At 44.0% G+C, this 11,256-nt stretch overlaps 1 long non-coding RNA gene across 1 annotated transcript; it reads right to left on the bottom strand.

Annotated features, from left to right (window-relative positions):
• Positions 1-512: 512 nt before the first annotated feature.
• Positions 513-9,644, bottom strand: LOC138757622 (uncharacterized). The gene is made up of 2 exons (XR_011353755.1): positions 8,924-9,644; positions 513-1,196 (listed from the first exon to the last, which is right to left on the bottom strand). It is a non-coding gene; the product is annotated as an uncharacterized lncRNA (long non-coding RNA).
• Between the last annotated feature and the right edge of the window lie 1,612 nt (positions 9,645-11,256).

Genomic DNA, 11,256 nt, shown 5'->3' with positions numbered 1-11,256 from the left:
ACAGAGTGAATATTTTAGGTGAAAGTCCCTTTATCGGAAATGGAAAGGAGGGAAAACTGGTTTTACATTGCAGAACATGTTGGAAAGGAATGGAGAAGACAAAGGGAATACTTCCGATAGGGTGAGGATAGGGAATGATACAGATAAAGCTGTAGATTAAGTCATCTGGTCATAGATTAATGAGAGGAGCAAAGAAGAGAGAACACAAGAAAAGGAACATAACCACTGTGAAATGAGAGCTGTTAAAGACAGCACAAACACATTAATGTGAAAATTATGAAATATGGAGTTGTGCAAAGTGCCCTCTGGAGTCGCAGAAAACTCAAAATTACATTCTCTGCCAAACTTTCCCACGGTCCATGTATGATCTTTCACTTCCCTTTCTGGATTTCTCTGTCTCTGGGGAATAGGTTAGGAACAAATATTCACCACAAGCCCAAAGACTCTCACAGATATCTCAAATATACTTCCTACCCTGATCAATTCTCCAGTCCATTCTCTCAGCCCCTCTGTCAAGTATTTATAGCATTTTCTGTTTTATTTCGGACTGCCAGCATTTGCAATCTCTTGATTTTCAAAGAGGGCTTTTCCTCTTTATTTTCTCATTCTTAAGTTCAGCCTCCAGCAGTGTCCTGAAAAACTGGCGTCATCTCCTCCTTGCATTGTATTATGAATAATAAACTCCAGCTATTTTATTTTCAAAGGAGCACATTTTGAAAAGCAGGCAATTATTTGAGACAGGTGTCTGACAAAAACTGTACATTCCTTGTGAGGGTTGAACTCATCACCTGTAAATGAAAGATTCACTGATTCACTAATCCCTGAGAGTGAACAATAAAGATCCAAATTTCCCCAGCAGTTTACAGAACTCTTTCCAACCCATGATTCTTTCGATGAGACCCAAAGACTGCTCACAGGCTCTGATCTGAATCCAAGGTATCAGTGGGAGCCTTGGGCCATTTCTACGCTGAGACTGAAGATACTGTGAAAAATATTGTTTAACTTCAAGACTCCTTCTTCACGTTATAATAAATCTTCACATATTTCCTTCCCTTTTTAGTGTCATATCTTTGATGGGATTGGTAGAAAATGATGAGAGTAAAAAATGTTAGCACCTGAGAGGAAGGCAGTCGGAGAACTCGTAATGAACCAATGAAACCGAAAATGCTGGAAGTGCAGAGCAGGTGAGGCAGGGGCTGTGGAAAAAGGAAGAGTACATGAGCTTTGTGCCTGCAAATCTTTATGTTCATGTAAAGACAGAAACATTACCCTTTCCACAGCTCCTTTGACAGTCCTGCTGTATGTTTAATTGCTTTTGATGTTTAATAATGTGCATACTGAAATGTTTGTACATCGCAAGTGGATGACACCAGGTCAACTGCTTCAGAGATGGTAATTGAGGGATAAATGTTATCTTGGATTCTGGGGTGCGGGGGGGTGGGGAATACCCACTCTTCTTCAAAATATGCCTTGGAATCTTGATATCTACCTAAGAAGCCCTGTATCATGTCAGTGCTTGGGCATCCTGAGTGGGACTGTAATCCCACAAACCTCTGACTCAGAGGCGGGTAATATTTGGCCTGAATTTTTTTCTAATGTTATTCAGCACCTTCACCATGTCCAGGTTCAATCAGTTGGTTGAAAACTCACTGCTTGGATGGTGTTTCCTGGGATCTTATGAAACCACTAAGTCTCTTATGTCAAATTTTACTCCATTTTCCACACCTGGCCAAGGGCTACAATATAGCATCAAGCATAAATGTACTTTACATTTCTCTATGTCCAAAAGTGAAATCAATTCTGAAGTACACACAAATGGCATCATGAAGAAAGCCTCTACTTCCTCAGGAGTTTGCGGAGGAGCTAGTGGAGTTGTTCAAGTGAACCGGTACGGACTTGAAGGGTCAACATGGCCTGTTTCCGTGCTGTAAACGGTTATATGGTTATATGGTAATGATAATGCTTAAACCAGATCTGACCTTTTAGGATTTTGGCATCTGTAAAAGGGCTGATACTAATTGTTACAAGTTTTACATTTCTTCCTCTGAATTATTTTCCTTTTTCTCAGTGGAAAAATCCACATCATCAGTTCCTAATTCTTAACGTCAATTTAACATATGGTGGCAAAAATAGCATTCAATTTTTCTGACATTTATCACTACCCCTTAATCTTACTTTGAAAACTTCTAGAGCATTACTAATAGCTGCCAAAAGGTTAATTTCACAATTAATAATCTGTTCAAAAGCTTCTCCTTGTTCCCATACCTCATTAAAGGTTCTATTGTTAGATAACTCGTCTCCTCATGCATTTGTTGTGTTATTTAGATAAGCACAGTACTTATTGTGGATCCCCACTTGTCTTTTCATTAAATTGTTTTTGTATTCTAATATGCATAACACATGACTAAAAAGTGAGCAAAAGGAACGATTTAGTAATCCACTGAGTACTAAAGCCATATATCTCAGCTGACGTTTCTTTTTTGTCTGAATTGTCAAGAAGCCTGTGTGGAGGTAATAATCTAGCAGATAAGGAAAATCACAAGCCCAGAAAGAAAATAAGAAAACTGTAGAAGTTGGATGTGTTACAGATCCAGAAGACTCCAAAACCCAGCAGCAATAGAAATTCACCAAGACAAATGGTTACTTAAGCAAAATTTGCTTTTAATTTTCTCTAAACGTAAAAACAGGATCAAACTTTAACTTATTACTATTAACTTAACCCCCTTCTAATTCTAAGTGCACATGCATGTAATGTGTATATGTTCAGGGAATTTCTTTGCTTCACAATCTCACTTCTCCCAGTTCACCAGTATTAGGCAATTTTTATACTGTGCACAGAATTCAATATTTATGAATTTTCACCAGACTCTGGTGCTCAAAGTTAAATGGTTACCACTCAGGAAAGTTCTCGTTGGTTTCAGAGATTCATTGCTCATTGGACACACACAAACTGATTTACTTCCATCAGTCACTTGAGTCTTGCCGAAGAAACTTGCCCCATCAGGGTTTTCCAGATGATAACCTCCTCTCTCAGGGCATGACAGAGTTCATCTTGTTTCCCTTATTTCAGGAGAAACACTCTAGACAGCCATTTCCTCTTGTAAGGACCACAAGAGTTTTTCAAAGGCTGAACTCAGAACTCACAACTCATCTTCAAAATGGGGTTTTCAACCAAGCCTGCCAGTTGCCGTGTTGCAGCCTCAAAAGCCACTGCAGAACTGAATTCTCTCTCTCTCCAAAAAATCATGTTTTTCTCTCTCTCTCTCTCACTGCTTGCAAAACCACATGATCCCCAAAGCTCCAGACCCAATCTTTGAAAGATCTTATCAGCCTTGTGAGCCTGGACTCTTCCATTTGCACCTGCTTTTGAAATTCTTTAGCAAAGCATTCTCATTGTCTTTGCAAAAGTACTGGTGCCTGAGTATCCAGCATGAGCAAAGCTCTTGCATTTTAAATGAGATCTCTGTTCTGAAGTGTTAATGTCTGTTTGTGAAGTGACTGCTCTCTAAATCTGCACAATCTATCTCTTTTAAATACATATTTATGTATGTAATGATGTAATGGGGGGAGGGCTTATTATACTGACTGCTATGGCTGTAGAGATGCTCTACCCTACTGGTATAACAGATGGAGATGCTTTCCCACCGGCCAGTTTAGTGGTGGTTATAATCTGTTAATATAAGCCCAGTATTAGTATAACACTTGTCTGGTCCATGTCTATGGCATATCAATTTTATTAACAGTCAAACAATCATGGATACTTCCCTGAAACCTGGAAGACTCAAGATAGCTCACGATGCCACCCAAGCTGGAGAAACTTTTCATCACTGGCTTCAGTGTTTTTAAGCATACGTGTGAGTGAACAATGTTGTGCAAGATGCAGCAAAAATGGATCATCTTGTTGCTCTCCTCGGAGAAGTACCCTACCGTGTGGTTAATGAGACAGCTATCTACCAGAATGTGCTGAATCTCCTCCGAATCTATTATATGCCACAAAACACTTTGTTCACAAGACATCAGCTTCACACTCGAAGACAACAAGCTGGAGAGAGTGAAGATGCTTTCACGCTCACACAGAGCCTGTGATTGCGCTGCTGTCATGGCCAAAGTCCACCGGGAATCTTTGATGCTGGACACATTCATAAGTGGATTGGAGTCGGGGTACATCAGGCAACATTTACTAGAAACCCTACAACAAGCAAAGACCCTTAAGCTGCACTACAAAGAGCTAAAGTCCTCGAGAAAGAAAGAGGTGCTGAAGTGGCACCCCCCAAGGCTCGCCCGCAGCGATGATCCACTGCTGAGCGCCACTAAACTGCAGTATAAAAGGCACTACAGAAGATGCTACTTCTGCGGTTCGACGCTACACGTTCGCTCTCAGTGTCCTGCGCCGCAAGCCAATTGTGCCAACTGTGGAATGCGAGTACACTGGGCCAGAGCCTGCTGGCCGCAAGAGTCCTCGCCTGGCTCTCGCCATGAGTTGAAGAGTAAGAAGAAGAAGCGCTACTAATAAGCAGGGGTGTCGCCGCACGACTGCTGCGTTGACCTGGAGAGCCAATGATGCACCTAGCTCTTCCTCTTCTTCTTCTTCTGAAATTGTAAATGGAACTGCCAGTGACATGGCGAACTCTGACAGATCGCCGCCGCGGGGAGACCCTGTTCTGGCATTGATGACAATAAGTCAAGATGAACCCCATGGCCTAAAGCATTCCACGATGAAGGTGGAGGTAAACGGGGAGCCTATTGACTGTTTGTTCGATTCAGGCAGTACTGACGTACTGACAGCTATATTCACCCTACCGCCGCTAGCAGCCTGAATCTTACCTTGCACAACATTTGTATGGCTTGTTCTGGACTAAAACAAGACATTACAACTTGCTGTAAAATAACCCTGAAGGTCCAGGGAAATGAATATAAAGATTTCAAATTGCACGAGCTCCCCAATCTGTGTGGTCTGATGATTTTAGGATTAGATTTCCAGTGCCAAATTAAAAGTATCATATTGGCATTTAATGGTTTTTTACCATTGATCACGGTACCCCAAGAGGGAGGTTGCGGGTTATCAACTCTAAAGATTAAACCTCTACGTCTTTTTACCAATTTAACCCTGGACTGTAAGCCTATAGCTACAAAGAATAGGCACTATAGCAAAGAGGGCAAACTCTTTATTAAGGACAAGGTTAGATGTTTATTGAAAGAAAAATATCATCAAACCCAGTACAAGTCCTTGATGTGCACAAGTTGTAGTCGTCAAAAATGGCACGAAACCTAGAATGGTTGTGGACTACTGCCAAACTATAAACAGGTTTACATAACTAGATGCTTATCCCCTGCCTCATGTCTCAGACATGGTAAACCAGATTACACAATCCAAAACATATTCCACAATTGATTTGAAATCAGCTTATTATCAGATGCCTATTCACAAAGATGAAAGGCAATTTACCGCTTTTGAGACAGATGGCAAACTTTTTCAGTTTAAAAGAGCTCCTTTTGGAGTTACCAACAGTGTATCCTTTTTTCAAAGAGAGATGGATAAGCTAGTAGATACTCATAACTTGCAAGCCACCTACCCTTACCTGGACAATGTCACTATATGTGACAAAGACTTAAATGATCACGATTGGAGCTTTCAAAAAATTCTCCAGGTGGCCAAGGAACTGCACTTAACCTTAACAATGACAAGTGTGAAAACCGCACTAAATGCCTGGCTATACTAGGCTACGTAAGGGAGATCAGCCCAGACCCAAAGAGAATGAGACCACTCATGTAGCTACCCCCCCCCCCCCCCCCACCTGCGACACAGAAGTCCCTCAAGCATTGCCTGTTTTTTTTCTCCTATTACGCTCATTGGGTGCCCAATTACACAGATAAAGTGCGGCCACTGTTTAAAACTACTAGTTTTCCTGTCTGAAGAAGCCATCTGTGCTTTTGAAAACATCAAACAGGATATAGTCAAGGCTACAATGTCAGCTATTGATGACATTCAAAGTGGAATCTGATGTGTCAGATTGGGCCTTAACAGCTACGCTAAATCAAGCTGGCAGACCTGTGGCCTTTTTCTCTCGGATGTTACATGGACTAGAGGTCAAGCAATCCTCTACTGAAAAGGAAGTGCAAACTATTGTAGAATCCATTCATTATTGGAGACACCTTTTAGGAGGAAGGAAATTCACTTTACTGACTGATCAAAAATCTGTTGGCTACATGTTCAGCACTAAATTGAAGAGCAAGATTAAAAATGACAAGATCATGTGTTGGCGAATTGAGCTTTCTACTTATGATTACGATATACTCTATCGCTCAGGAAAATTCAATGAGCCGCGGACGCACTTTCTTGCATGACCTGTGCAAGTCTGCAGCTAGACCATTTAAAATACCTTCACGATGAATTATGTCACCCAGACATCACTAGATTTATTATTATGTGAAGTCCCTCAATTTTACGTACTCACCAGAAGACATAAAGAAACTAACAACTGTCTGTGCGATTGTAAACCATGCTATTATAAACCTTCCGCTTCCATGTTGATTAAGGCATCTGAACGCCTCAGTGTGGATTTTAAAGGACTACTACCCTCAAATAATAAGAATTCCTATTTCCTTAACATCATTGATGTTTCCCCTTCACTATATCACTTGCTAACATTTCTGCTAGTTGTTATTAAATGTCGATATGAATTTTAGTATTTTCGGTTATTATCCTAACTTCATTCATAGTGACAGAGAGTCAGCTTTCACGAGTTCTGAACTTAGACAATACCTTCTTGATAGGGGTAGAGCTACTAGTCATACTACAAGCTATAACCCACGGGGTAATGGTCAAGTGGAGCGCAGTAACAGTACAATCTGGAAAGCTATCACTCGCGCTAAAATCGAAAGGCCTCCCCACCAGCCGCTGGCAAGATGTGCTGCCAGAAGCATTAAACTCTATCATACACGGCTTTGTCCAGCTCCCAATGAGACCCCTCACCAGTGTCTTTTTGTTTTCCCAGAAAATCTAAACCTGGATCCACTTTGCTGTCTTGGCTCTCTAAACCCAGAGAAGTTTTATTAAGAAAACATGTTAGATCCAGCAAAGCTGACCCACTTGTACAGCGTGTCCAACTGCTTCATGCTAATTCGCAGTATGCTCATGTTATTTTTCCTGATGGAAGAAAGGACACTGTTTCCCTTAGGAATCTAGCCTCACCTGGTCTACAGCCTGCTACCCATTCCACTGATCTGACTCCTTCTCTACCCTCCCCATTCCCTCTTCATGGGAATGTTTCCTCATGCTCTCCACTCCCTTCCACACCTGGCAACATTAGTCCTTCGGTTAGAGTTAAGACTCCTCCATCTGTGCCCTTATGAAGATCAACACGAATCTCAAAACCACCTCAGAGGCTCTGTAATGACCATTTCTAATTTTAGCCATAATTATAGTGAGTGGAGTCACCCTGTATTATCTCAGGCTGGCAGCCTGATTTTTTTTTCTCTGTGCTATGTTTTCTCATTAATTCTGTTTGTAACCCTTGATATTCCGTGATTTTTTTTTGTTGTTGCTTTTCCTTTTTCCAACATTGTATTTTATTAAAATTGGTCAATTTGGGTGGGTATGGGGGTGCAGGGGTGAATGTGATGATGTAATGGGGGGGCATATTATACTGACTGCTTGCTATTGGCTATGGCTGTAGAGATGCTCCATCCTATTGGTTTAACAGATGGAGATGCTTTCCCACTGCCCAGTTTAGTGGTGGTTATAGTCTATTAATAAAAGCCCAGTATTAGTATAACATTTGACTGGTCCATGTCTGTGGCATATCAATATATAATATAAAATATAATATAACCCATCACAGAAGTCTGAAATAAAAAGATAAAATGTAGAAAACACCTGGGAGATCAGAAACACAACATGCCAGATGTTACCTGCGGAGAGAAACCAAATTGTTTTCCCCAAAATCTACAAGCAGTCATGTTGGAGGTACAGGAATGTGGAAGTATGCTTACGTTAACCAGCAGGATAATGTATGTCCATTTCCTAACTACAGCTAAACAGTTTGATACTCAGACAAGTGGCTGCAAGCAGAGGCTGGGACTTGGTTGTGAGTGTGGATGAGGATGGGGATGGGGAAGGAATGAATGTTCATGGGTCAGTAATGGTATGGTATCAGAGAATAGCAATGGTAAGAGAAAAAGGGAAGATGTGATGGTTTGGAGTTATCATTGTAAAACAATCACAGGAGCGAGAAGAGCAGCCACTGGTAGAATAGGACTCAGAATGGACCAGTAGAGGTGATGGGAGTATGCTAAAGTGAACATCACCACTGACCACCAAGATTCAGCAAACACTGAGAATGGTATCACCAAAACATTTCAATCAACAATCATCAAAACCTCCTGACCCCATCTTAATATTTATGTCACATTTTCCAGGTGCTAGTGACTGTAAAATGCACTGGGGTACCTTAGAGAACAATCACTGGTCACACTGCACACCTACACCAAGTCATACTGCCACCTACTTCAGGTCACAATGCCCAGCTACATCAGGACATATTTCTCAACTACATCAGGTCACACTGCCCCCGCCCCCCTACATCAGGTCACACTGCTCAGCTACATCAGGTCACACTGCACACCTACATCAGGTCACACTGCCCACCTACATCAGGTCACACTGCTCAACTACATCAGGTCACGTTTCCCACCTACATCGGGTCACATTGCCCACATACATCAGGTCACACAGACCCCCAACATCAGGTCAAACAGCCCACCTACATCAGTTCACACTGCCCACCTACATCAGGTCACACTGCCCACTTACATCAGGTCACACAGACCCCCAACATCAGGTCACACTGCCCACCTACATCAATTCACACTGCCCACCTATATCAGGACACACTGCCCACCTACATCTGGTCACACTACTCACCTATATCAGGACATAGTGCCCACCTACATCAGGTCACACAGCATCCCTACATCGGGTCACACTGCTCACCTACATCAGGCCACACTCCTCACCTAAAGCAAGTCACACTGCCCACCTACATCAGGACACACTGCCGCCCTACAAATGGTCACACTGCCCCTACATCAGGTCACACTGCTCACCTACATCAGGTCACACTGCCCACCTACATCAGGTCACACTGCCCACCGACATCAGGTCACACTGCCCACCTACATCAGGTCACACTGCCCACCTATATCAGGACACACTGCCCACCTACATCTGGTCACACTACTCAACTATATCAGGACATAGTGCCCACCTACATCAGGTCACACAGCATCCCAACATTGGGTCACATTGCTCACCTACATCAGGCCACACTGCTCACCTACATCAGGTCACACTGCCCACCTACATCAGGTCGTGCTGCTCACCTACATCAGGCCATGCTGCCCACCTACATCAGGTCACAATGCTCACCTACATCAGGTCACACTGCCCACCTACATCAGGTCACACAGCCCACCTACATCAGGTCACACTGCCCACCTACATCAGGTCACACTGCCCACCTACATCAGGTCACACTGCCCACCTATATCAGGACACACTGCCCACCTATATCAGGACACACTGCCCACCTACATCTGGACACACTACTCAACTATATCAGGACATAGTGCCCACCTACATCAGGTCACACAGCATCCCAACATTGGGTCACACTGCTCACCTACATCAGGTCACACTGCCCACCTACATCAGGTCGTGCTGCTCACCTACATCAGGCCATGCTGCCCACCTACATCAGGTCACAATGCTCACCTACATCAGGTCACACTGCCCACCTACATCAGGTCACACAGCCCACCTACATCAGGTCACACTGCCCACCTACATCAGGTCACACAGCCCACCTACAACAGGTCACGCTGCCCACCTACATCAGGTCACACAGCCCATCTACATCAGGTTACTCTGCAGACCTACATCAGGTCACACTGCCCACCTAAAAATGGTCACACTACCCCCTACATCAGGTCACACTGCCCACCTACATCAGGTCACACAGCCCATCTACATCAGGTTACTCTGCAGACCTACATCAGGTCACACTGCCCACCTACACCAAGTCATACTGCCACCTACTTCAGGTCACATTGCCCACCTACATCAGGTCATACTGCTCAGGTACATCAGGTCATATTGCCCCCCCCATATCAGGTCATACTGCTCAGCTACATCAGGTCACACTGCCCATCTACATCAGGTCACAGTGCCCACCTACATCAGGTCACACTGCTCAACTACATCAGGACATGTTTCCCACCTACATCAGGTCACATTGCCCACATACATCAGGTCAAACTGCCCACATACATCAGGTCACACTGCCCACTTACATCAGGTCACACAGACCCCCAACATCAGGTCACACTGCCCACCTACATCAATTCACACTGCCCACCTATATCAGGACACACTGCCCACCTACATCAGGTCACACTACTCACCTATATCAGGACATAGTGCCCACCTACATCAGGTCACACAGCATCCCTACATCGGGTCACACTGCTCACCTACATCAGGCCACACTCCTCACCTATAGTAGGTCACACTGCCCACCTACATCAGGACACACTGCCCACCTACATCAGGTCACACTGCCCACCTATATCAGGTCGTGCTGCTCACCTATATCAGGACACACTGCTCACCTACATCAGGTCACACTGCCCATCTACCTCAGGTCACACTGCTCACCTACATCAGGTCACACTGCTCACTTACCTCAGGTCACACTGCTCACCTACCTCAGGTCACACTGCTCACCTACATCAGGTTACAGTGTTCACATACATCAGGTCACACTGTCCACCTACATCAGGTCACACTGCCTACCTACAATATGTCGTGCATCCACCTACATCAGGTCGTGCTGCTCACCTACATCAGGCCACGCTGCCCACCTACATCAGGCCACACTGCTCACTTACATCAGGTCATACTGCTCACCTACATCAAGTCATACTATTCACCTACATCAGGTCACAGACCTACATCAGGTCGTGCTGCTCACCTATATCAGGCCACACTGCCCACCTATGACAGGTCGTTCTGGCCACCTACATCAGATCACGCTGCCCACCTACATCAGGCCACACTGCTCACTTACATCAGGTCATACTGCTCACCTACATCAAGTCATACTATTCACCTACATCAGGTCACAGACCTACATCAGGTCGTGCTGCTCACCTATATCAGGCCACACTGCCCACCTATGACAGGTCGTTCTGGCCACC

The sequence above is a fragment of the Narcine bancroftii genome, chromosome 1, assembly GCF_036971445.1.
Source record: "Narcine bancroftii isolate sNarBan1 chromosome 1, sNarBan1.hap1, whole genome shotgun sequence".
NCBI lineage: Eukaryota > Metazoa > Chordata > Chondrichthyes > Torpediniformes > Narcinidae > Narcine > Narcine bancroftii.
This window is presented reverse-complemented; position numbering and strand designations above follow the sequence as displayed.